Genomic DNA, 26283 nt, shown 5'->3' with positions numbered 1-26283 from the left:
ACCAAAAAGCAAGTGGAGTACAAGCCTGTGTCCCAATTCCCAGATGCCCAGCCAATATTTTATAAATGTCCCCACTGGGTTGAGCCCCTCACCTCTAAAGCCCTCTAAAAGCTCTTAAAAAGTAATTGTGTAGGGGTTCACTGTCCCATCCCCTATTTTGACAGATGTTGAAAATACTGCCCCCTCTTCTCGCCCTCCCACCATCCTCTTCTGCCGGGATCGAAGTGCTTGCAGTGTGATCCCGGTGGCTTTCATCATTGCTGTGTGGGGGGGAATGAAGGGAGGGAAGGGGACGTTACCATCAACGTCTGCCAAACTGGGGAGGCTGCTCGCGGACCCCTGCACAATTACTTTTTAAAGTGCTTTTGGAGGAGTTTGGCTGCAGGTTGGGGAATCGGGCCACAGCCTTGCATAGTTTTTGTTTTTGTTTTTTGAACACTTGCCACTTAACCGGCTATATACTTTTTGAAGCCAGCTGGTTAACTCTAAAGTTATCCACCTACCTTTAGCTGGATAACTTCAAACCTAACTGGCAGTATTCAGAAAATGGAAGGTTCAGTTTAAAGTAATGTGACTGCAGTTAGCCGGATAACTTTATTCGGGGATATTCAGCAGGGTGTCACCCCATTGAATATCTGGGGTAACTCATCTGGCTACCTTTACCATAAGTAGGCCTCAGTGCCTTGGCACAGCTGCGGTCCAGCCAGTTGTAGGATTTCATATGCAAAATGCAGCAATCCCACGGAATCCAGTGGAAATGCCGAGGCCCACATTGAGCGCCATGGATGAGTTTGGACTTATCCGGCTAAGTGATGCTGTTTCAGTATTCAGCACGGTCAGTGGCTGCCATACTAGAAGTGCCTCAAAGCAGCAGTCCAACTCCCTATCCCTGCCCCTCCACTCTAGGATTTCCAGGCTCACAACCTAGCAAAACACTCACATCCTACTGCTGCTCTTTCCTAGCTGCCAACACTGGGAGGCAGGGGCAGCTAATGTCGGGAGTGGGAGCTGATGTTCCAGGAGTAGAGGGAAAGCTAAGGTCCAAAGAATGTGACTGTTTATTTTTCTTTTGGGGCAGAGCTGGCGACCCTACCCATACTGCCCAGCTCGCTTACCAGTCTTCTATTTATTTATGTATTTAAAATCACTTATCCCATACCCTCCAAAGTTCAGTAAGGTTTAATGTAATTCGCCCTGAAGTCTGGATAGAAAATTAGAAACATAGAATGACAGCAGAAAAGGACCAAATGGTCCATCCAGTCAGCCCAGCAAGCTTATGGTAGCATCTGCTGCGCCGTGTAGGTAAACCCCCCATGCTTATCAGTTTCCCAGACTGAAAAGGTCAGGGCCTTCACTGGTTGCTGTGTGAATCCAATTCCTTGCTACACCTTGCCATTGAAGCAGAGAGCAATGCAGGGGTTACATCAAAGTATCAGGCTTATTGGTATATTTCCTGGCGTTGATTCTGAGTCATCCTCCCTGGAGTTTCATTTCGTGACCCCTAGTTTTACTGATTTCTTTCCAACGGAAAAGGTTTGATATTTGCATATCATTAAAACCTTTCAGGTATCTGAAGTTCTATATCATATCTCCCCTACACCTTCTCTCTTCCAAGAGTATACGTATTCAGATCCTTCAGTCTCTTCTCATGGGTCTTCTCATACAGACTCCACAACATTTTTTCACTCTTCTCTGGACCGCCTCCATCCTGTCTTTGTCTCTTTTGAGATATGGACTCCAGAACTGAACACAGTACTCCAAGTGAGGCCTCACCAAGGACCTGTACAAGGCACTATCACCTCCTTTTTCTTATTGGTTATTCCTCTCTGCAGCCCAGCATTCTTCTGGCTAGTCACATTGCTTTGCCATCTTCAGATCACCAGACACTACTATCTCAAGATTCCTCTCTTGGTCTGTGCACATCAGTCTTTCACCCCCCATCACTTACAGCTCTTTTGGATTACCGTACCCCAGATGCACGTCTCTGCACTTCTTGGCATTGAATCCCAGCTGCTGAATCTTCAACCACTCTTCCAGCTTCCTTAAATCCCTTTTCATTCTCTCTACTTCAGGCATGTCCACTCTATTACAGATCTTAGTTCCTTCCGCAAATAGACAAATTTTACCTTCTATCCCTTCCGCAGTATTGCTCACAAAGATATTGAACATAACCAGTCCCAAAACTGAACCCTGTGGCACAGTTTTCTCTTCAGAGTAGGTTCCATTTACCATTACACGCTGCCTCCTATCAGTCAACCAGTTTGTAATCCAAACCACCACTTTGGCACTTACTCCCAAGCTTCTCATTTTATTCACAAGCCGCCTTTGTGGGACCATAATCAAAAGCTTTGCTGAAATCCAAGTAGATCACATCAAGTGCTCTTCCTTGGTCCAATTCTCTAGCCATCCAGTCAAAAAAAATCAATCAGGTTTGTCTGACAGGACCTTCCCCTGATGAATCCATGCTGCCTCAGGTCCAGCTACCCACCAGATTGTAGGTAGTTCACTATCCTTTCCTTCAACAGAGTCTCCATTAATTTTCCCACCACAATAGTGAGGATAACGGGCCTGTAGTTTCCAGCCTCCTCTCTGCTCCCACTCCTGTGAAGCAGAATCACCGCCGCTCTTCTCCATTCCCGCGGCACCACTCCCGTTTCCAGGAATCTATTGAACAGGTCCTTCAGCGGACCCGCCAGCACATCGGGCAATATCTATTGCACCTCCCTGATCCTCCAGTTTATCTCATAAAAGAACTCTTAAGCTTCACTGGATCTTCCCTTTGTTGGAACCATTTTGGTTGGGGTCCTGTTGTTGTTTCAAGGTCCTGCACTACCTTTTTCTTTAGTTTGGTTTCCATAGTTTTGCCCACCACTTAACTGGTCTGAGTTGCTCACCACTTGTCTGTCCCCAATTTTATACAGAAAGACCACATCAGCTCACCTCCAGCCCCCTCAGCAGCTCCCCCCCCCCCCCCAACTTCAACAGAGTTGTGAAGGGGCACAGTCAGCACTTTCTTGAGTCTCTGAAGCATCCTGGGGTGTACACCTTCGAGTCTCATGACCTTATCCACTCTCATTTGCACAAGTCCATGTTTTCCCCAGCCCGTGTGCCTTCAGATCTGATCAGGTGCGCCACGGAGAAGTCACCGCCGCATAATGCTCAGATCCAGACCAGCACTTGGACTCTGCTCTCACAACTCCCCAGCAACAAGAGTTACCAGCAGTGGCTCTTAAGCATATAGGGATTCCTTTCTGAGAGTGTGTAATCCATGCGTGCCGCCTGCACCAGCTTGAGCCTAGGAGTGTGGTAATTAATGGGCAGCAGGCAGGGCATAGGCAGCTGGGTTCTGCCTTGTGCACCACTCAAACAGGCTCGTGCACGCAGCACGTCCTCATCTTCCCTGTCTCTGGGTCTTTCCAGCCAGTGAGATGCGGACAGCATGCAGTGAGCACTGGATGCAGCTTCCCCCTGTGTTTTGTGAGGAGCTCGGGCAGCCAAAGTTAATCAACTGAGCAGGGCACACAGACTTCTCCTGGACTTGCTGGTACATCGTGATAGGTTCATGTGTGTCTCTACCCCTCTCTTCCTTTGTTTTATAATTTGGAAGAAAGACTGGTGGGATCTTCAAGGCATCCCTAGCTCTTCTGTTGACTTTGAGTCCTCTCCATATCCACACGCCCTGCTCCTTGGAGATTGATGTATGCCATGCAATGTTTTTGTTAATGTAGCTGTGCCTTGGGCATGAAAAAGTTGTGAAACTCTGATGTAAGTACTTCAGGTAACTCCTCATCTGTAATTTTGGTTTGTAATCATTCCACATTTATCAATGCAGTTTCCCACCATATATCCAACACCTTTCCCTTCTTCTGTAAAGGCCGAGCCTTTAAAAGTTCTTTCTTTTTCCAGACCTTTTCAAGTAGAAAATGTAAGCCACTAAAACCAGGAATCTTCCATGTGATCGTAGGGTTTCTTTTGGCCTAGCTTATTCAGGGGGAGTATTCTGTGCTAGGGGTGTGCCTGTGAAGAGCAGATCTGTCTAAAACACATTGGGTCACTCTTTGGATCAGAGGATGCCGGATATGAATATAGATCATGATACGTCAAGGACTTTGCCACGCAGAGCCGTGCCCCTCCGTTATGTGCTGTCCTGCTGATGAGCGGACTGCCATTGTGTTTCCAGCCAGACAGTACAGCGGGCATGGACTCTGGGAAGAGCGTGGCCCCCGTGCTTACACTCAAGAAGCAGAAGGAAGCTCAGCTGCTCCTATCTGAGCAGTTTTTTGGTTTTTCTTTTTTGTGTGACAGGCATGGAGTGTATGGATGCCGCTTCATGTTCCACTCTGGCAAGAAAATAAAAGCAGCAGTACCATTAAAAAAAAAAAAAAAAATTGTAAATTTAGGTGGTGGAACTTACAGTTGAGCAAAATGTTTGAGTGTAATTTCATGCTTATGGAGGCATTTAATGTTTAAAATTTCAGAAAGCTTTCTCCATTGCATCCTTGCAGCATTTGAAATAAAAGTAAATGGTGCTACTGTACTGATCGTCATCAGTGCCCCTTGCAGGGGTGATACAGATTCACATAAAGCATGAATACGGCATGGACAGCTGCAGAGTTTGATTCATGGTCGTATAACAGCAAATAAGGACGACATGGCTCACAGGGTCTGCCCAGTTGTCCCTGCGTATACTGTTCTTAGGAGGGAGAAAGGTTAAAAAAAAAAAAAAAAAGTCCCCACAGACTGCATAACCATAATAAAAGGGGCAATCTTTTTTTTTTTATTTAAAAAAAAAAAAATATGAAAAAAACTTAAAACAAGACAAAAGATGAAAAAAAGAGATCTAGAAGTCTGATCAAAAGAGGGGGCCACTGAGCCAAGAAACCGGCATGTAGATAGTTTGAAGGCCGGCGGCTGCGTGCCAGCATGGGGGGTCTCGGCCCAAGCTGGATACATGCAAGGAAGGAGAAGGAAGGGTGTGCGCACGCAGCGAGTGGGAACGCCATCACCATGGTTTTCGTTAATGGTTAACCGGCTGCGTTGGACCCGAGCTTCTAAAGCAAACATGACTTAAAGGCTTCAGGTGTGCTCAGCAATTTACGCCGGGCACATAAAAATGGGAAAGGAGCCCTTTCCTGCCTCTGAGCATGGTGGGTGGGAATGAGGCCTTGTGTCCCCTGCAGGCGAGAGGCTTGGAATGAGGGGGAGGTGGGGAAGGGACTCTGAGCGGGCTGGAAGAAGGGTGCCACAAGGGGGGCTTTCACTGTTCTTTCAAACAGGAGTGGGATGAATCGTGTTACCCAATGCTATTTTCAAATAGAAGAAGGGGGAGGGTCCAGAGGGCCTCTCTGTAACAGTCTTAAGGTCCAGAGGATAGCTGACCCGACTTGCTCAGCTGTTATTTTGCTTGTTTAAGTGACTGCTGTGGAAGCAGGTGCCCGGTGCATGAGAGGGCTGCTTGGGATACCTAACATAACTTCCCTTTGGCACTTCAGGGAGGCTTGGACGGAGGGGGAGGGAGGTGGGGGATGATGCTGGTGTAAGACAGACAAGATGATGTAGTGCTTGCGACGTCCCTTAAGATCTGGGCAGCGTCTCTGTATAGCTGCCTGAGGCTGCAGGGACACAGGGTGAAGCCAGCCGCGGGACAGAGAAATTGTTATAGCCAGAAGAAGAAATAAAATAAAATTGAAGTCTTTTGGAAAAAGGAAGTGTGCTCAAAGGGTCCACCAGGTAAGCCTTTTGCCAACCCTGAGGGAATGATGACAATAAATAGCGTTTTATAGTTCCACTGGTGCACACAGATCTGATCGATCATTTATCTGCACCGTCCTTACATCATGGGGGGATTATTAGTTCCAGCTGTCAGCACGGCACCTGATTTTGGAGTTGTGTTCATGCCAAAAACGTGTGCTTTTTTTTTTTTTCTTCAGTGGGGCAAGGGGAAGAGGGTGATGGTGATTAAAATTTTTAACAAAAAAAATATTTTGTAAATCCTGAATAAATAGCTGCAGTTTTAGTCTAGTTTTGGATTCGTGGACATAAAGGTCAACAGCAAACAAGTTGTGGGCGAGACCTCCTCTTTTTACTGGAGCAACTTGACGCATTTCAGGCACATTGAGAAGAGCTGCGCTCTTCTTACCAGGTCAATGCAAAACAAGCTGAGGATGATGTTGTCTGACTTAGCTCGTGGCGTGTTGACCTGCTAATGAGAGCGTAGCTCTCGAAAGCTAATCAGAAATTTTACATCAGTAAAGAAGTATCACCTACAGCGTGTTTTGACCTTTTTTTATTGCTTTGAAATCCTGCAATTTAATTTGTCTCGAAGGCAGACATTTTCGAGGTGCATGAAATTTAGTCCTGATAGTTGGTTTTTTGTTTTTTTTACAGGTAATTTTTGGCATTTTATTGTTTGCCTGCATAGTAGATAGGCATTATTGTCAGGAGCAGAGCTCGCCGCCACTCCAGCTCACGTTTGAAGGGGAGTAATCTCCAATGGTAAAGTCGTGTGCTCAGCGTACGAGCGGCGCTGGGATCGAGGCCTAAATTCCCCAGGTATTTTTTATTTTTTTCCTTTCTGAAATATTTCATCACGGGTGCATGGGGAGAGGAAGGGTGGTAGAAACCAAAAACAGTACCAGAATTCGAGAAAGCCCGGGACAAGAACAAAGGGGATACCAGGCTGCGAAGAAGTGAAGGGAAAACCCAGAGATCAGCTGGGGTCTGTTTTCATTACACCAAGAAATGACATTGGGCAAATCAAAAGGGTTCCTCATCTGCCAGCCTAGTCTCCGTTTCTGTTCCGAGTCCTTCTCGCAGCTCCAAGGCCAGCAGCATGGCTGTGCGGAAAGTGAGATTTTCATTTTGCAAGTGTTTGTGAATAGACAGCAACCCTCACACATCCACAGTAACCGTTCGCCGTACACTTTAACATTAACGTTTTTCCACAAAAGCAAGATAACTAGAAAAATGTGATTGATTTTTTTTTTTTTTGATTCTTGGCACAACTGAAAAAACAAATTGAGAAAAAATGAATTTAAATGGAGGGAGGAGTTGCAAATGCCAGTGAAAAGCAATGAAATAGCAATTTCCCGGTTATTTTTTTATTTCCCTGTGAAATTTTCGCCTTACAGTTTATTGCAAAAGAATGTGGAATACTGTTGCAAAATATGTTTGCATGTACGTTAAAAGCTTAGAAATTTTTTGGATTCTTTCATGATCGCTGCAAAAATATTTGTACACAAACTACACTAAACAAAATCCTATACCTTTATTTATATAGCTCACCCAAAAGAATGTTTACGGGAGAACCAAGAATAATAGGCAAACCAAGAACAAATATTCTTATAGATGAACTAAAAATATTCTAAGTCTGATGACATGCACAGTCTTTAAGAGAGAATCAGAAGGTTCAGATTCATTATGAAGCATTTTACTTTTCTAATGAATACAACCCTACTGTCATAGCCCCATTTAAAAAGGAGATGACCTGTTTGACCTCTTGTTGAGAGCTGATGGAATTTGGAAACTTTTAGCATGGAAGAAGCTGGGGAATAAAAAAAAAAAACTGGTGAAGTTGTTGAGGCTGAAACGAATGGTGATCTTGTGAGAGTTGTTAGCAGCAATAGTGCATTTCTTGATGTGTGCGTGAGGGGTCAGTGAATGACTTCATTCCTTGATTTTCGATCTTTATGACGCTGGCTAGTGGGATTCCTTCCTGAAGAGGCTAAGGATCCGCAGGGCAGAGCAAAAATTTAAGAATAATCGAGACAATGATGTTAAGCAGTGTAGAAGAGCCATCAGCCTGCCAAGGCGCATAGCTCTAAGGGGACATCAAAAAGGTGTGTGTGTAAGGATGCTGCTGGGGTTGTTTGTTTCTTTTAAAGCAGCATTGTTGTTCATTCGGGGGATAGGGTCACTAACTTTCTGTTTTTGTGTTTTTTTATGGACAGTACTGAGTTTTCCTTAAGCGTTCGGAAGATAGAGCCAAAGCTTTAAAAACAAAAAAAAAAAAAAGGAAATTCTCTGGCATTAAACGCTCCAAGACCCAGTCCACAGGTTACAGCTTGCAACTTTCCCCTTCTCGGCTTCTCCTCTTATCCTAAATCCACCCCCACCTGTGAAGAACTCAGCTGGCCAGTAGCTTGCTGCCGCCGTGGTTCCCTGCCTGGGGTGGTTTGCCCTGCAGCACCACTGGGCGCGTCACCCTTGCTTGAGTCGACGTGCAGTCCGCTCTTCCTCTCCTCAGGACTTGGTTCACCTTCTCAGAGTCCCTGTGCTTGCCCTTCTCCCCCCTCGCAGTACTCGCTGTGAGTCCCCTACCATGGCAGCCTTCCCCATCCTTTCCTTCAGGTCTCTCTCTCTCTCTCCTGCGCTGCTCAAAGCCAAGCCGGACTCCGGAGGGGCCTGGCAGCTTAGAGGCTGAACAACAGCGCCTCGTCCGGAGTTCCCACCAAGGAATGCTTTTCTGTACCGCGGGAAGAGCAGGACTCGCTCCCTCCCCGAGCAGCTCGGCTCCTGACTCCAGCACTCCTTGCGCTGGCTGCTGCGGCTTCACCGATCGGCACTACCTGCAGCTTGCTCCTCCCCCGAGCAGCCAGCACCGCACCTGACTCTCCATCGCGCTCATTGCCTGGTCCCTGAGTCCGGGCTGCTGTCGCTGCCCAGCCGTCGGGCGTCCAGGTGGAAGAATTTCTCTCACAGCACTGCAGCTTGCACGCTCGTGTAAAGGTGTAAAAAAATAAATAAAAAATAGCACTGCTTCTCCCCTCCTAACGCTGTTACCACCAGATTAGAACTGGACACCAAAGAGGAGTAATGAAAATGGCAGAAACGGCCGGTGGGTGAGTGATTTGTGATTGAGTTCAGCAAGCAGGGGGGAGGCTGCTGACTGCTGAGCATCAAATCTAACCTTACCTTTGAGGGAGGTGGGGGCAGTGCTGGGCTTAGACCTGGAGGGGATGCTAGAGAGGAGTGAATGCTGGGGCTGGGCTTGGACCTGGCCAGAAGGGGCATTAGGGAGAGAGAATTGTGTGCTAGGTTTGGATTGGGAGAGGTCATTGGGAAGAGGGAATGCTGGGCTTGGAGGAGGGAGGGATGGGAAGGGGCATTGGGGAGAAGGAGTGCTGGGCTTGGACTGGGGAGGGAGAGGAAGGGGGTGTTGGGCACAGCGAGATGGTGATTTTTTTTTTTTTTTTGCACATTCGTCTTGGCAAAACAACTCAAGCTCTTTCAAGTTGGTTGGGGATTGTCTGTGAACTGCAACCGTCAAGTCTTTCCACAGATTTCTCTCTGGGTTTTGGTTGACGTTCATTCACTTTCTTCTTGCCAAGCCACTTTTGCTTTGTGCTTGGGATCACTGTCCTGCTGAAAGGTGAATCTTCTCACCAGACCCCAGGCCTGTGGCAGACTGGAACAGGTTTTCCTCCAGGAGCTGCCGTCCATCTTTCTCTCCATCCTCGCAAGCTTCCCTGTCCCTATAACATAAGGCTGCCGCCACCCCATGCTCTGCTGTAGGGATGGAGCTAGCGGGGTGATGTGCTGTTTGCTAAGCGATATCTGGTATAATACAGTGAGGCCAAAACGTTCCACTTTCATCTCATCAGACCGCACAAACTTCTTCCGCAGGGGTGCGCTGTCCTCTGCGTGTTACTTTGCCAAACACTAGGCGGCACATCACGCGCAACGTCTTCAGGCAGTGATTTCCTTCGCGCCGTCCACCTGTACAGGCCAGGTTTGTGGAATGATCTTGAAACTGCTCAGCAGTCGACGTCTTCTCCAGTTTCAGCCAGAAACCTTTCTAGTATCTTCTTCTTCTTTTTTTTTTTTTTTTTTTTTTAATTACTCTTAGGCTTCACAGTGACCTTGCGCAGCAGTTTCCTTAACCCACAGCTACTGACTTTGGAGGGGAAGGCCTGATCGTAGCAGTGTCGTGGTGGTGCCAAGCCATTTCCTCTCTACGATGTGCTGGACCTGGCAGTCTTCCAAGGGCTATTCAAACACACCGAAATTTTCTTTTAGCCTTCCCCCAGTCTGAATAACGTTATTCCAGAGTTCATTTCGGCACCTTCGCTTCATGCAACAGAAACAGCTTGGTTCTTCCTCCAGGAGCATTAGAATCATCTCAGCTACTGTGATTGCACAGAAATGGAATAACTAAATTATGCACCTTGTTGAGCCATTTTTTTTTTTTTTTTTTTTTTTTTTTTACAGAAACCAATTTGGGTTTGCTATGACAGGGTGTAAAGACTTACGCAGTCAGGAGTTTGTGGCTTATTTTTTTAAAAATATTTTACTTTTGGAATATTTTTATGGTGCATTTTGGCTTTTGGTTATTTTTATGGTGCAGTTAAGAGGAAAATGTGTAGGGGTGTGACGACTTTTGCAATCTTAAGTTTGGTAAAAACAGCAGTGGCTTCACAGGGTTCACGTATTTGTACACATTTTACAGTACAAGTGTGTGGCACACAATGTCGACTGGTCAATACAAATGAACAAACAGACCCTTTTTATTATAAATACAGTCACAGCAGTGGTACAAATTCAAAGGCGCAAAAAATGATTATATATATGGTATCAGAGCAAGGCCCCCCCCCAGGACACAGCCGTGTTTCGAGTCAGGGCTGCGTCAGGGGGACCGGAAACTTCCATACATCTTAATTACTGAAGCGTTTCAATGTAAAATGGCCAAATAGCTGACTGTACACAATACAACTAAGGAGATGTGCAAGGGTTCAAACACAACTCTGTAAGTTCTGAGGTCAGTGTCACAACCAGGACCCTACAGTGGATTCCAAGATCGGGAAACCAGTGAGGTGGTTAAAGAAACTTTGCTGCGGGTTGACGGAGAGAGAACCGCCCCGGCATGGGACGGACAGTGGATTCTTTGCACAGCAGGGGATTTTTTTCAAATTAGAAGGTATCGGCCCGAACTCGGGCAGTGACGATATCTTAGTGACTTAAATCGTTCAGGAGGGAAATCCTTACAAAGCTTCATGTAGGTAGTTACAGGATAGCAGGGTAACAACCCTTCAAAGCTTCGGTAATTAAGATGTATGGAAGTTTCCGGTCCCCCTGACGCAGCGCTGATGCAAAATACGGCTGTATCGGGGTCCTTGCTTTGATATCATATATATATATATATATATATATATGATATCACTATTTGCGCCCTTGAATTTGTACCACTGATGTGACTGTATTTACAATAAAGAGTCCTGTTTGTTCATTTGTATTGACCAGTCGACATTGTGTGCCACACATTATTTATACTGTCTTTTCTCTACACGTGTGCGCTATTTATTCTGCCCGCCCTGTTTGCTTTTGTGCGCGTTTTGACATTTCAGTAAACGGAGAAAGCAAAACCATCCCTCTGTGTACAATGAAGCTATGGAACCTGTTGCGGAAGGACGTGCTCAAGGCAACTTAACATACTATGGGCTTCAACAGAGGACTGGACAAGGAAAACGCCAGCTATGGGAAAGCCAGTGCCTATCCCTGGGAGTGAGAGACCAAGAAACAGATCGACGATTGGCGATCTGACGGCTGTTTTGACCCAGACTAGCCACTGTTGGAGACAGGATGCTGGGCTCGATGGACCTTAGTCTGACCCAGCATGACACTTCTGTTCAGATTGAAGAATATATATATATATATATTTTTAAATAGCTATTAGAAAATTTGTGCAACCCGATAAATGACAAATATTTGTTCATCCCCTACAAACCTAATGCCTGACTTCCAAACCGGGGGGGGTGTGTGGAGTGGGGGTGGGAATGGAGGCCAGTAACAGTCATGTGGAAGGACATTTGTCAGTGAAAACGACCAAATGTTTGGAATTTTCATGATTGGAAGTGGGCAGCCCTACTGGGCGGAGTGGATGGTGTTTAGAGGGTCCGCTCCTCCCTGTGGCCTGCTCCATTTTGGAACTAAAGCTTCGCTGTTGCTGACCTGGACCCGAAGCACGCATTCATGTTATGCCTGCACTATTTCCCCCCAGGTGCCATGCCTGCCGCGACGTCAGCTTGCCTGTTAACCTGGGTCTCTTCTTCCATCTTTTCCATCTGTTCACAGGTATCCTTTAATCCCTCACATACAAAATATTTATTTCCTGTATTTATTTGATCCATTTCTATACCTCCCGTTCATGGCAGACTCGGGGTGGCGTACGTATGTAAACATTAATTATAAAAATGTATACACGTTTAAAAAAAGGTTAAAAACAATGACTCTGAAAATGTGTTTGAAATAAAAAGATGTGCACCTTTTATTATGGTCACATCCACTGTTTTCTTCTCTCCCTCACCTCACCCCACCCCACCCCCAGCAGAATTTCCCTCTCTTTACAGCTTCCAGCTCAGTCGGAAATGGCAAATTGTGGGCTGTAGCATTATAAGCCTTCATGTGTGATTACACAGGGATTTTTTTTTCACTTATCCCTACCCCCCCCCCAATCAACCCAATGATTGTAGTAACATTCCTTGCTGGGGGGGGGGGGTGGTCCACAGATCCTGGCTTTCTGCAGAACCTGACACACGGATCCCTAAACGTTGCCATTGTGTGTGTTGATCGAGCCCGCTCCCTCTCCAGGGGACTGTCGAGCGCTGCCTTTGCAGTGCCCCCCCTGCCAGCTCGGAGAGTAAAAAGTCAGAACCATGAATCCAAATCGGGTCCCTGTACAGGACATGGGACTCCCCTATCTGCAGCTGAGCCACCAGGACCGGCCTCTCTGCTTCACCGTTTTTTTTACTGCGCTCCAGGGCATCGGGACGGCGCCACGTGCCTCTGGTGCAGGCTGTTCAAGTCGTGAGAAGAATAGTAACAATAATAAAACAAGTCCCCTGATGGGGGCTTTAGGCAGCAGGGTTTCTCCCATCGTCTCCTACCATGCTGGATGCAAATATCAAAAATTCTCCTAAACCTCAATAGCTTGGGAAGTGGGGGGGGGGGGAAGGAATTCCAGAAATGAACGAATTTATTAGAAATTGTGTTCAACTACGTGATTAAAAAAAAAAAGTTTTGTTAGTACCGGTGGTAGGAGGTTGAGGGTAGGAGTAGTTTTGTTCATTTTATATGCTCTGTGCTTTTCTGTCTCCTGATGACGGCATAAAGCTTGGGGGGGGGGGCTCTGGTTGTCTGGGATGAGAGGGGAGGGGCATTATTTGTGGAATATAGGTGCCTTTTATTGCCCTGCTTTATCAGCTGCTGTTACAGCCGCAGAAGTTAACAGCGCTTTGCCAAGGTAGAAAGTTCATGTGGAGCCTGTAGCCGCGCCGGGACCAGGGTGCGTTCCTAAAAAAAAATCTGTCTGGGGTACAAAGGTGAGGAAGTGTTTTGTAAGACTCCCCGGGCTGGAAGCCCCTCTGGTGTCAGCGCATGGCAGGAGATCGCTACCCCCTGCCTTGTGTTAGGCCCGTTTTCAGGGAGAACAGAGTTGGGTGGGTTTACTTGGGAGCGATCCCTATGGGTCTTTCGTCAAAAGAGACCGGACTTAGTCTGTTCTGGTTCTGTCTCGCGTCACGTGTGTGGAGTTGTAGTTCTGTTTGGCCTGGTGGTTAAGGAGCAATGGGACCGGGAGCCAGGGAAACCAGTCTTCAAACCCGTGCTTCTCCTCATGCGCCTTGGGACCTTGGGCAAGTTACTTAAATCTCATGTTGGCTCAGCCGTGCACTTAGGAGATAATTTTAAAAGGAGTTACACGTTTTAAATTCGCAAATGGCAGATGATGTATCAAAGTTTCAAAAGCCCACTTACATAGGTAAAGTGCATTCATATGTGTAAAACCCAATTTTATGCAGGTAAATGCTTTTGAAAATCAGACCCATAGATTGTAAGCTCTTCGGGGCAGGGTTTATTGTAAATGAATTATTTCGCCATAGCGCAAGCACTGCATATGTCCAATGATTCTTATTTTTGTCTCCCAGAGAAAGAGGTCTGGATCTCTTTGATTGCAATGGAGTAAAATCTGGACTGTCCCTTATTGACGTGCAGCTGTGTGGTCATCTTAAGATCGCCTCGGCGGTGTTAGAGCCTCCCACTTCTGCCGCTTTATGGGTTAATGCAGATGGACTTTGACATTTCACTTTTCAACTCTCTCTTGATATTTTTGATTCTCAAAAAAAACCAAAAAAACCTGAGCAAACTGATTTACATAAATACAGGTGTAGGAAGGGACTGGGAGAAAGACAAAATGCAAAAGAAAGCAACATTGTTTCATTTTTCGGAATTAGGTACATTGGGTTCTCGCAAGCAAATATTACGATGATTGTGAGCAGAAAACGCTTTTTTGCGGATGATATTTTAAGATCAAAAACAGCGTAGCCCAAATGAGAAATGCTCTAAGAAAACTTGAGGGGTGGTCAAATGCTTTTGGCAGTTAAGATTCAGTGCAAAAATAAAGTCACGCGTTCGAGATGTACAAATCTGAAGGAGCTGTTATGAGATGCTGGTTGAGAAGTCGAGAGGCACCCATCAGAAGAGAGACTTGGGGGGGGGGGGGGGGTTTAGTGTCTGATGATTTCAGGGTAATGAATTGGTGTCAGAAGGCTGGGGCTCCAGGCAGGACCAGCAGGGGGGGGAAAAAAAAGGAAGTGATCGTGCCACTGTGTACAGGTCCTTCCCGAGGTCCCCGGTAGAATACTGTCCTCATTTCTGGAGGCCGCATCGCCGAGAGGACAGAGAGATGAGAGGCAGCCCCCGGTATAAGAGAACCAGAATAGTGTGGGGTCTACTTCAGAAGCCAGATGAGACTTGAGGGTTTAAATATTTATACCCTAGAAGAGAGGAGAGACGGGGGGATACATGAGACAAGCATTCTAATACCCGAAAGGTATTTAGTAATGTACAGGAAGCAAAGCTTTTTCAGTGGAAAGAAAGTTCTAGAATAAGGGGACCTGATATGAACCCCCATGGGTTTGGACTTGGGGTCCTACATCAGAAAAAAAAAAATATATATATATATTTTTTTTTTTCACGATAAGGGTGGTAAATGCCTGGAACACTCTCTCTCCCAGTGGAAGTGGTGGAGTCAAAAATGGTAACGGAATTCAAAAAAGCTTGGGATAAACTCTGAGGATTCCTGGTGGCAAAAGGGTGGCTATGAAGCACTGGGGGTAACTTGCATGGAACAATAATTGCAACCCTAGACGTTAAGGCCTGGGGTAACATGCACAGAAAGGCAGATGCATGCCTAAACAGAAGGCATGGGAGGAAACTGTATGGAGCAGTATTTACCCCCCTAAACAGAAGGTATAGGGGTAACCTGCACAGAGTGGCAGTTAGAGTCCTAATCGGCATTGGGGGGCACTTGCACGGAGTGGCAGTTGTAACCCCAAAAGGCAGTGGTACCATTTAAGAGGTTGGGTGGAAGACAAGGAGACAGGGGCGTGGATGCCAGGTTCCAGGTGCGCACATCTGCTCGGGGCGGACAGGTCACTGCTGGGCAGACCTGGGTGGGCCGTTTTGGTGGTAGTCTGCTCTCCTTTGCCCCGTTACTGTGTGCACATCCCAAAGAAACAACAAAAGAAGAAATAAATATAGGAAAAGATTTTTCATTTGGAAGAATAGAGAAAGCTGTGTTTGAACGTGACTGCATAAAATATAGACTGGAAAGCATGAAAAACACATTCTACAAAACCAGGCACCCTAAATATTAATCCAAGAGCAGGAGGAGAATTAGGGAAGGATTATGTCTGGTTTTAAAGAGGCTGGAGAGAGCCTTGGAGAATCTCCTCCTATTCCCTCTTTTACTGAGTGGTGGGTGCCTCCCAAGGGAGCTTCGAGAAACCAAAACCGTGACAGGTCTTAAGCTCACTTGGGACAGATTCAGGGCAGTAGTGACAGCGGCCTAGGTTTTGTTTTGGAAATACTTATGCCCATCTGTCCAGAACAAAAGAGATGCCAAAGGGAGAGGAGACAAATCTGTCTGGTAAGGTAAAAGGTAGGGTTGTTTCAAGCTCCCAGGGAGAAGAAGTAAAGTCTGCCACTGCAGAGTGTCGGTAAGGCTCTGGACACTTGGATGTATTTTGGGGAAACTGGCACAGGTAGGGGTGCTACATACCATAGAAATAATTTCGCAGTAGTGGGCTGTGCAGTGCAGGTGGCAGGGCAGTTTTGCTACACTCCCCAGGGTGAGGAGCGTGCTCCTGCAGGTGGGCAGGCTTGCATGACCGGCTCGCAGTCCTGTTCACTGCAGTGAGCGATGGGTAAGGGCAAGGAAGGCTGATAGCCAGGTTAGAGCAGTGCCGACAGGGGCGCCTGGAAAGACTGCTTAGGACAAATGGCAGATAAGGGCCAACATCTGCATGAAGGAAGAGCGTGTGAAAAAAATCATACTTGCAGCATTTAACTTCCTCTCCAGGGAGCTTTTGCAGAGTTTCTACCTTTTTCAGCAGGGATTGGCATGGTCCCCCCACGAGTGCATTTAGCAATGCATTCCCTTTGGAGCTGCAAACTGAGCCGAAGGACGGCTCGCTGCCAGCTGCACCCACACACTGTTCCTCCCTCCTGCCAGGACTCCTGCTCCCCTTCTCAAGAGTTTACCACCTCCAGGTGAAAGAGGAGACTGGCTCCCGATGCAGGAGAGCACCCCCTCCCCCTGCAGCCATACTCCCAGTGATCAGGCTCATTCTCTGCAATTTGCGGCCGGTCTGGCTCCCTTGCAGCTCGTGCAGTGTTGACCCAGTATTATGGAAGGCTGAAATTCTCTTTGCAGGAAGCCTGGTGCGCGAGCCAGAGAGCAAAACTGGTAGGTTAGAGAAATATTAGCCTTGCGGGCGGGGGACATCGGCAGAGCTAATTGTGCAGAGACCTTGTGCCCCCCCCCCCCCCCCCCCCCCCCCCCGCTTACCCCTGTCTTGTTTGCTGAGTGATGTAACAGTTTGCTAATTAAACAGTTTGCAGGGGTGTTTGCAGTGGAACCTGTGGACATTCAGGCAATTGAACAATTTATGGCTGCAATTGGGCCGGGGTTCGCTGCTGTTCATTAACTCGCTTTCCCCAGCCGTGTTTGCTGAGGAATGGCATAAATGAGGCACTCGGGCCCCGGCGGGTTTATTTTTTTTTTGTTTTCGAGCATTCCATGGGGATGATTCAGACCTCCACCTTTCCCAAGGGGCTCGGTCTGTCTAAGATTGGGACTTTAAGAGAGAAATTTCCAGCTCAAAGCTATTGTCCAACTTCAACAAATAAAAATAACATCCTGTGTTAAAAAAAAAAAAATGTAAAAACTCAAAAGGAATTTCAGATGAAAATTGCATAAATCCCATTTATGTTCCTTTTTTTTTGTACTGGAGGCCCACCGGATTATGCGCTTCGTTACAATATGCGTGCACCTTGCTATCCCTTTCCTGATGTGCAGAGAGGGCCCATCTGAAGTCACTAACATCTGGAATTGGGCAGGATTGCTCTGAGCATGCTCGGATTGCAGTGGCTGCTCAAATTTAAAGGCAAGAGGCCAAAAATGCTTGCCTACACTTCATTTGCCGCATTGCCTCATTTAAATACTCCCAAACCACTTCGGGAAGAGGTACAGGGCAACCTAATAAATGAAACAGAAATCTTTAATTCTTGGTGGAAAAAAAACTGACATAGGTAGAAAAGTTAAAGGGCATGCTATATATGCTGGAGTAAAAGGAGGATCACATATATGGGGGGAAAAAAACCCCATCCATTCCAAACCCCTCTGCATATTGTTCCTTGCCTTCCCTTCCCTTCCTTAGGAGCAGCACTGCACACGTGCATTCGTTGGGCCATTTGTTTCATTTGTTTTTGTGGGTACACGCGTCAGAACGGATGGCAAGCGCATAATTCGTGAATGAAATACGAGCGCTCTCTCCGTCCTTACGTGTGTACCATACACCCGTGAGGTGAGCACGTGCCCATGAAACGAATGGCCCAACAAATGCACATCCCTACTGCCCATCAAAGAGAGTGATTTCTCTTCACAAACAGCACATAAAGGCATTCTGCACCTAAGACGCACCAGTCTTCACTAAATCCATTCTAGGGCAGCAAGCACTGATAGTGCTGCACAACATAGTAGGGATGTGCTTTTGTTTGAAACAACGCAGACCAGAATCAATGGCATTGTCATTTCATTTTGTTTTGAAACGAATCAATAGAAGAAAACAAACTTTTGTGGAGTTTTATTTTCCTATCATTTTTTGTGCACACTATTTCCAAAGTAGCAGGTACCCAAAATGAAATGCAACCAGGGGTCTCTGGAGAAACACTCCCCCACCCCACCCCACCCCCATTGTGCCACTCTCACCCCTGCCACCTCTGGAGGTGGCCATTTTCCCCCAAAAAGTAATATTTTGCAAAACGAATCCCCAAGCCCCAACCTGTCCCCTTTATTTAAAAAAAAAAAAAAAAAAAAAATCCCCTAGACTCCCACGGCCCAACCCCCTCCCCCAAGACTCCCCAAATTCTCCCTGGTGGTATAGCGGGGGGGGGGGGGGGCTCAGGAACACTTTCACTCCTGGACCTGGTGGTCACCCTTTGCTTTTATCGTGTGATGGGGACTTCTGGTGCCATTGGGTAGCCCTGTCACATGATGGGGGAAGGGTCAGCTGGTGCCATTTTCCAGAACAGCTAATTAAACCAATTAAGAGGGGCTTGATATCTTATCACCTGCACTTCTTATACTGACAGCCCTTCCTTCCAGTCGGTGCGGCTGATAGCTCCTATACATTTTTCAAGGCCACATTCTTCGAGTCGTTTCTGCCATCCTTGTCAGCTGCAGGTCTATAAATGTACATACAGCCATGTACAGTTTTCCTTATAACCTGACTGAGCATGGTAGCATGGAGGAGTGGTCCGAGAACTAAGGAAACCAGGGTTCCTGTCCCACTTCACCCACCGCTGTTCCTCGTGACCTTGGGCAAGTCCGTTCGCCCTCCATTGCTTCGGGTGCAAACTTTGGGGATCGTTCCCCGAGCTGTAATATTTCCCCCCCCCCCCCCCCCAAGGGAAAAATACCACAGAATTCCAAAGTAGCAAAAGATTCTGGGGGTCTGCATAGACCACCTTATCCCATACTCCGCTGCACTTGCAGATGGCCCATTTTTGTAAAAAAAATTTAAAAAGTAAACTCTCTAAAAACACAAACCCGACCCCCCCCCAAACCTGCCCCTTCACTCACAACAAAATCTGGCCCCAAGAGGCTGTGACCTCACCCTAGCTCACCTTAAAGAATTCAACCTGGTAGTCCAGTGGGGCTCTGGGCCCTGGGCAGTGACCATTTTCCAAAGTGGTACCGCCGAGCTTTTGTCCTTGTCACATGACCAGGGCAAAGGCCGGGGGGTGCCAGTTTGGAAAATGGCAGCTGCCCATGCTTGGAATCCAGGGGACACTCTGGGTCCTACTGGGCCACCAGGCTGACCTTTTTAGGTAAGGGGCATCCGGGAGTAGGGGACACCGGGGATCTTTTTATGTGTAAGGAGGGGGTCTGGGAGGGCGTTGTCCACTGGACCACCAGGGCAGTTTTTTCAAATGGACGGGGGCAGGGATGGATGTCCCAGTCTCCGGTACCTGGATTTTTTGAGAGAAGGGATGGAGTTGGGTGTGGGGGCAGGGCTTGCATTGTTCTTAAAAAGTTGGTTATTTTTTTTATTTTTATAATAGTGCGCCCGCAAGGATGATGGGGGGGGTCATTCTCAAGACGGACCAGCTCCTTTAAGAGAGTGCCCCAGGAGCCTTGGGATCTGTGTTAACTTCAACTGGAGCTTGGGATGTTATCTACAACTCGAGTTGTAGCTAACTTCAGTTCAATAACACCACTTGCAAATTTTTCGGCAACCTACGTTATTCGAGTTGCATACTTTAGTTCAAGGTATTGATGAGCTCATTAGCATGCATTTACTTGCTGATGAGCTCATTTTAATAAGCACAGTGCCGGAGTTTATATAATGCGAGATGTTTGAGATATCTTGCATTACCCCCACTTTAGGGCATTTACCATGCAAAAAAACAGCCTAACGCGGCTTAGTAAATGAACCCCTTAGGTTGTAAGCCCTTAGGGGCAGGGACTTGTCTTACAGTACCTTATATAGACCATGAGTTAGAAAAGGCGAGTAACTAAATAAATTCAAACGTGTACCAGAATATCATTCCTACTTTCTCTAGCTTGTCCAACCAGAGTAGTACCACAATTCAGAATGGCTTTCTTGTCAACTATTCTTACCTACTCAAGTAAGTTGTGCCTTTGTGCCACTTTCATTTGTCCCTAACATTCCTCTTAATGATGATAGTTTATGGCCAATTGATCTGTCCTGCCTTTGAAAGCCTATAGTGCATGTGTTGTAAATAGGCCGATTGCCGCTCTTTATGTATTCATGTTGTATTTTCGGTGACGCGCTTAGGTTCTTTCTTTCGTCTTTCCATATTTTTCAGCAGACACGGGTGAGTTCAGTGTCCCCAGTGCTGGTGTAGGGCATTGGTGGGAGATTACTCCGTCTTCGGTACAGGGAGGAGGGCTTGGGAGATCTTGTGCCCTTGGTGAGCGTGTCCTTACCTTCCCTCCTTGAGCGTTTCTCTTGCACCCTTCCTCTGCTGCTTGCATGACCGCATGTGCACAGATGCTACTGCAGTTTCATGTTGAAGGCTTTTTCTAAGTTGATCGTGTTGAAAGAATGAATGTCGTGATCGGTTTCTGTGCCTGAGACTTTGCTGTTTTTGTGGCGAAAACTATGATTGTGTTGTGTGGTACCAATCCGGTCTTAGTCGTAAATTCTTTTTTCTTTTCGTAGTTGGAGGGTTGGTGGGGTTTTTTTTTGGGGGGGTCTTATTTCGTACTTTGATTCTCTTCCAGTACCGTCTGTAGTGTCCATGCACTGACATTTTGTGAGAAGGGTTTGGCCTTTACTTTGGAATCTCTTTTGTTAGCAGTTGCTTACTATGATGCCATGCTTTCACGTCCTCATGATTGTTACAGTATTATCATATGAATTGTGATAGTAGCATAGGCTACGGAGTAGCAGTAGTAAAGGGGAGCTCTTAGAAACAAATGTCAGGTAGATACGGCACACTGGCTAAATGCTTGCAAAGTGTGTTTTTTGGTTTTTTGGGTTTTTTTTCTAATCTGTCCACGAGTACACCAGAACGCATTCATCAGGTCAGTGAAGAAACAGCGCAGTTAGGTTGGGTTTAAATGGTATAGAGCCAGCTGGACCTTGGGTGTCAGCATGTGCCATTATTTTTCAGTAAGACAGCAGTCATGCGGGTAAGCTCTTCGTGACAGGAACTCGGGGTGTTTTGGAGCTGCTCATCCTGAGTCAAGGGCAGCCACCTGGCTTTGATTCAGGGGTGTGTGTGTGTTAGAGAGAGAGAGTTGACATTTGGCCCTGGCTCCGCCCATCTCACTCCATTCCTCAGTTCCACTTCCTTTCTGTCTACAAATTAAGCCCCTGTGTCTTGTGCTCAGAAATCTTAAATCTTGGAGGCTGTTTAGAATGACGGTGAGCCCTGGTTGAAGTAACAGGAAGACCCGCCTGGTACCAGAGTGTCCTCATTTTTCCAGAGAGAGACCAGTTCTAGCTTTTCTTCAGTGCATGAGTACTTAACTTTTTTTTTTTTTTTTACTCTCCTCCTTGCCCAACATTTTATTGAAAAGGCAGCTACAGGCTTACATTTCCCTTTCCACAGTGCACCTGCAGACTTCTGCACCTGCGTCAGGCGAGGGCACAGTTTTGCTGGAAAATAATGCTGGTAGACTTGAAACTTCAGTTTATGCATGTTGTTTTCGTGTGGCCCCCGGGAATGATTCCCCTGGGTCTGGCTAAATGTAGCAAAGATGTGGAACCCAGGCGGCATTCCTGCCTCACCAGCCCCGGCCCCAGCTCCGGCTAACGAGAAGGCCCGACTTGGCGGCTGAACCTGGGATCTTCCGCACATCCGTGCAGAGCACTTGCCGTCAGGCTGGACTTGCTTCTCTCATTCCCCCCCCCCCGACACGGAGTTCATTACAGGTATCAAAATGCGTTGGGCAGAGATGTCTGGCTCTGGGGGGATGTGAGAAAAGCAGGACCAAGCTAACCTCTTCCCCCCCCCCCCCCCCCCCCAGCCTAGGATGTGGCTCGCCTGGGAACCCCGCACCGACTGCCGTTTTCCCCTGGTCCCCGGTATCCAGAAAAAGCCATTTAACCAGAACATTCCTCGGAGTGCAGTTAGCAGGGATGATCGATCGGGCTGTGACAAGTTGTGAAAACTGATCCGTGTTTTTTGTTTTATTTTTGTTTTAAGGAGGGCCCTTCTGATCCGGTGCGGGTGGGTACAGAGGGGGCATGATGCCATCGACGGAGCATAGAAAGGAAATAAATCCCGCCCCCCACCCACCCCCCCCCCCCCCCTTTTTTTTTTTAATAGCTTTCAGATCTGGCTATCTCACCAAAAACAAGCAAAAGAAAGGAAGGCCGTGGACTGAGGAGCGGCAGAGAGCTTTCTTGTATCGGTTCTGCGGTCTTGCCTGAAAATGGAGCTCGTTTGCAGTGGCTGTGCTTTAAAAGCAAGTTTGAAGTAATCTTTTCATCTTAAAAAGAGCCACAGATCATGATGATGATTTTTAGGTAACGCAAACCGTGCCCCCGCCCCCCACTTACCTGTTTTCATTCCCAGGAGAGTTTAGTGTTTGGGGGAAACCTCTTTTGCCGCTCCAGCTGTCGCTGAATCTGAATAAAACTGGGGTGGGGGGAAGAGGGGGAGCCTGTTTTGAGGAGGGAGGGTGCCAGCCGGGCATCTCATTTGGTACCCTAGATGTGTGACATGAACAAATGGAGGGCGCTTAGGAAAGGCTTATTAAAAAAAAAAAAAAACCCAACTCACAGGATTTGGTTATAAGAGGAAAAATTGCACCACCTTATTTATTGATTAAAAAACATAGGACAGGTTGAACTGATTTTCCCAGAAGCGCGTGGCACGTACGTATAGCGTCAGGCGCTGTTGGGAGAAAAGTTAACTTTTTTTTTTTTTTTTTCAAGTCACTTTCTAGGAAATTCAGTGCTTGGCCCGTGCAGAGAAAGATGACTTGCTTCCTTCCTGGCAACCCTCCGGTTGTGCATTTATTTACTTTTTATTTATTGAAAATTACTTTGCATACACTGTGGTTCAAAGCGGATTACATCGCAAACATTCACAAGTTTTAAACCGCCAGTTTCTGCCTCCCCTCACCTTATCTTCTCTCTCTCTCTCTCTCTCTCTCTCTCTCTCTCGGGTAGAAAGAGAGAACACGAGGGGAGGCCCATTCTCCCTCCCTGCTGCAATGCTGCCGCCCCTCTCTGATCTCTATACGTACCCTGCCCGCCTTTAAGCATCGACTGTGTGCAGGATCCCCAGGTTTTCTTGAATCCCAGTACTTGTTCTACGGAGTGGGGGAAGGGGGAAGGAGGAGTTTGCCCCCATCACCCTCACTGGTTGTGAGCTCCATGCAATCTACCACCATCTCTGTGACGAAACGTTTCCTTACATATCACTGTGCCACTCCTCAGTCTATGCCCTTTAAGTTTCATATCGCAACCGCTTGTGCTGCAACTTCCTTTCCATTGAAAAACGTTTCTCTCCTCTCGGTATCCTCTGAGTCTCTCCCATCCCTCCTTTCCTCTATGGTATATGTATTTAGGGATGTGCACTGATTTTTTTTTTTTCTGGTCATTTCGGGTCATTGTCTGTTAAATTTTGTTTTTATAATGGTTTGGGAGATATTTATTTCGGGTTTCCCTAATTTCGGAGTTAGTGCGCATTGACTCTCTCCTTTGGGAATGCAGAAACATACCTCTAGTTAACGAACTGCTCCCCAATTGACACTTTTTAACTTATTGGAAACATTTTTTTGTTAGTGCGCACTAACATTCAGTTAGTGCCTTCTAAGTCCCGTTGGTGAGCACTAACTATAGTTTTCCTAATACGAAATTTCACAAAATTTTGTCAATTTTTTTTTTTTTTCGTTTCAGGGCGCTCCCGATACATGACGAAATAGGCAATTTCGTTGCCATTGTCTGTTTCGTTGAAAACGAAGGCACATCCCTAGTATTTAGATCCTTGAGTCTGTCATTTTATAAGGGTTTCGATGCAGTCTCTGCACCCTGTTATATGGTGATCTTGAGACTGCTGGAGTGGGGCTTGTTACCCTCGGTGGGGCTTTTTATAGACCTGATGCTGACTGACTTACCCGCCTACACAGCGCTTTCTTCGCATCCAGGCCCACAAAAGGCCCCAGTAGCTTCTCCCACTTCAGGAGAAAACAGATACAGGGAGGAGGTGGGGCCTGTGCACCTGACCTACCATCTTTAGGCCTGTACGGTGCAACCACCATGGGATGGAGCCTGGCGTGATTGTGCCATTCGCAAAGGCAGTGTTTAAACATGCTGAGGCACAGGGCAGAAACTTAGTAGTGAGGCCCCTATTCCTAGGCCCTCTGTTTCCCATCCCCCTCACTGCTCCCATCCTGGGACCTCTCCCTTCTTCTCCTCCTCTTGCCCCCTCTCCCCATGTTCCCCCTCCTAGTCCCTCTTCCTGCTCTCTCCAGCTCTCCATTTCCAGTCATCGAACCTCTCCCCCCCCCCCCCCCCCCCCCCCAATCCAAGTCCTATCTTGCAGCCACTGCACCTCTCATCCTGGGTCATCCCTTTACCTTCTTGTCCCCTTCCTCCCTTTTCCCATATCCTCCCCTTCCCCCCATGGTCCCTCTTCAAATAATCTCCCTACTACCATCCCCAGATCTCAGCCTTTGAGCTTCCCCCTCCATGGTTCCTCCCCAAGTCATTTTTCTGTTTACTCCCCTGTATCTTCAGCCCTAGAGCCCTCCCCCCCCCCCCCCCCCCCCCCCCCCCCCCCGTCTCCAGCCTTTCGAGCTTCCTCATCCCATGGCCCCTTTCTACGTCATCTGTCTTCTTCCCCGTGATCCTTTTTGCAGATCTTTTCTCCATCCTCCACCTGTGGGCCCCTTTTTAGGTCTCCTTCCCTCTCCCTCTTCTCCCCATCCCTTCATGGGTCCTCTCTGCAATTCTCTGGTCCCAACCCTGGTGGAGATCTTTGAGCGGTGGCAGCAGCAACAACAAGAAAAATCGTCTCAGGACTTTGAACCGGCCCCTTCGATGGCCCCACCCCTCACATGAGTGGCAGGAGGAGGGGGCGGAGCCACCCAGGGCTGGCTGACAAGACCCTCTGCTGATTTTCCTTTTTATTGTCAGAGCCGCCTGAAGGTTTCTGCCAGGCTATGTTTCGGTTTTTTTTCCCCGGGCTTCCACCGCCAGTGAGCCCCCACTGGTCCTTTGTGGTTTAGGGGTCCTAGGCAATTGCCCTGCATGCCCCTGCCAACCCCAGTCTCTGTGCTACTCCCTGATCATTCACAGCTGCCTTAAGATGGCTCAGGCAGGAAGAACAGCAGCAACGGTTTAAGAATCTAATTAGGTGAAGAAAGGAAAAGTCTTCCTGGAAGAAGCAAGTTTTTGTTTTTAAGTTCTAAGAGCTGTCGGAGCTTGGTGGACCGGCCTGATCACTCAAGAGGGAAGATCTCTGGTTTGTTCCCAGAGTTGGCTCTTCCACTGCCTGGTTTGGCTGGGGGGCTGAGGATGCCGCGGAGGTAGCGTTCACAGCCTCCTGGGGAGGGGGCGTCATGGTCACTGCTTAAGGGTGGCACCTGGTGGCTGGATTCAGAGCTCTGGTACATGGCCCTCAGCCCAGGACCCTTGCTGCAATGATCAGATTAGGTATATTGGGGGTTCAGGGAGATGTAAATTGGGAGGGGGGGGAGTGGAGAATCCTGGGTCATGGCGCCTGGTCCCTGTCTTGGTTTTGATTAAATTGGAAGTACACAGGAGCAAGCAGGAGGAAACTGCTGCATAAAAAACCCCTCCCCAAAAGCATTGAGAAGCTGGTAGTTCCCATCTGAGGTAGAGTGCTCTTAGAGCGAGGATCAAGTCTACATCCGTGTGTGTGCCTGTGCTCGCTGCTTGGGCCTGTAATGCGAAGCACTGAGGAGGAAGAGCTCTGGCTGTGTCCCATCGCAGCTGCGTGAGATGGGCTCCTGTCCAGGAGCTGCAGGCAGCGAGCTGCTTGTGCTACGCATAGGCACTTCACCCTTAAACCCGGGCAGGGAGGTTTGTTTGTGTGTTAAATCAGAAGAGGGGCTTCGTAGGGCAAGAAGGAACAAGGAGGCCTGTCTACTCCAGAGGCGAGCATCTGTTTACTTAAAAATTAAAAACAAAAAAAAAAAGGTAAATGCTACTTAACTGAGAGAGTGTTTTGTTCAGAGGAGACGTCTACCTGCATCCTAGTCAGCTGGGAATTCTGTCA

At 47.4% G+C, this 26283-nt stretch overlaps 1 long non-coding RNA gene across 7 annotated transcripts in view; it reads left to right on the top strand.

Annotated features, from left to right (window-relative positions):
• The window catches only part of LOC115088778, a 155925-nt gene that overhangs the window by 85147 nt on the left and 44495 nt on the right, over positions 1-26283 (top strand). For all 7 annotated transcript variants that reach the window (XR_003855868.1, XR_003855867.1, XR_003855864.1 and 4 more), the window contains one exon: positions 6388-6552. This is a non-coding gene — a long non-coding RNA (uncharacterized LOC115088778). The remainder of the gene's footprint in view (positions 1-6387; positions 6553-26283) is intronic.

The sequence above is a fragment of the Rhinatrema bivittatum genome, chromosome 3 (assembly GCF_901001135.1).
Source record: "Rhinatrema bivittatum chromosome 3, aRhiBiv1.1, whole genome shotgun sequence".
NCBI classification, from domain to species: domain Eukaryota; kingdom Metazoa; phylum Chordata; class Amphibia; order Gymnophiona; family Rhinatrematidae; genus Rhinatrema; species Rhinatrema bivittatum.
The sequence above is the reverse complement of the archived record's forward strand: the minus strand, read 5'-3'. Positions and strand labels throughout refer to the sequence as shown.